Source organism: Papio anubis, chromosome 11 (assembly GCF_008728515.1).
Source record: "Papio anubis isolate 15944 chromosome 11, Panubis1.0, whole genome shotgun sequence".
In the NCBI taxonomy this organism is placed as follows: domain Eukaryota; kingdom Metazoa; phylum Chordata; class Mammalia; order Primates; family Cercopithecidae; genus Papio; species Papio anubis.
Genome location: NC_044986.1, coordinates 71,817,899 through 71,818,597, shown reverse-complemented (window position 1 = coordinate 71,818,597; position 699 = coordinate 71,817,899).

The following is a 699-nucleotide window of genomic DNA, read 5'->3' as shown; positions in this document are numbered from 1 at the left end:
GATACTGATGCTTTATTTGAAACAGGTGTTTAGATGGTGGCATTTGTGAATTCTTTATCTTTTGTTCCAAACCAAAAGACTAAATAAATAGCAAGTATGGGTGGAAAAAAAAGCCTTCGCCGGGCCCGGTGGCTCATGCCTGTAATCCTAGCACCTTGGGAGCCCAAGGAGGGCGTATCACAAGGTCAAGAGATCGAGACCCTCCTGGCCAACATGGTGAAACCCCGTCTGTACTAAATATACAAAATTTAGCTGGGCATGGTGGCACGCACCTGTAGTCCCAGCTACTTGGGAGGCTGAGGCAGAAGAATCGTTTGAACCCAGGAGGCGGAGGTTGCAGTGAGCCAAGATTGCACCACTGCACTCCAGCCTGGGCGACAGAGTGTCTCAAAAAAAAAAAAGACTTCAAAACAGTATGGAACTATGGAACTGGATGCCATCCAAGAATACTGGAAAAATACACTCTGACTTCTTTATGCAGTAGAGCTAGGCTTTTCAAGATACAGGAGACCAATGAGAAGGGTTTTTTAGGCCAGGCGCAGTGGCTCATGCCTATAATCCCAGTACTTTGGGAGGCCGAGGCAGGCAGATCACCTGAGGTCAGGAGTTGGAGACCAGCCTGGCCAACATGGTGAAACCCCATCTCTACTAAAAATACAAAAATTAGTAATCCCAGCTACTTGGGAGGCTGAGGCAAGG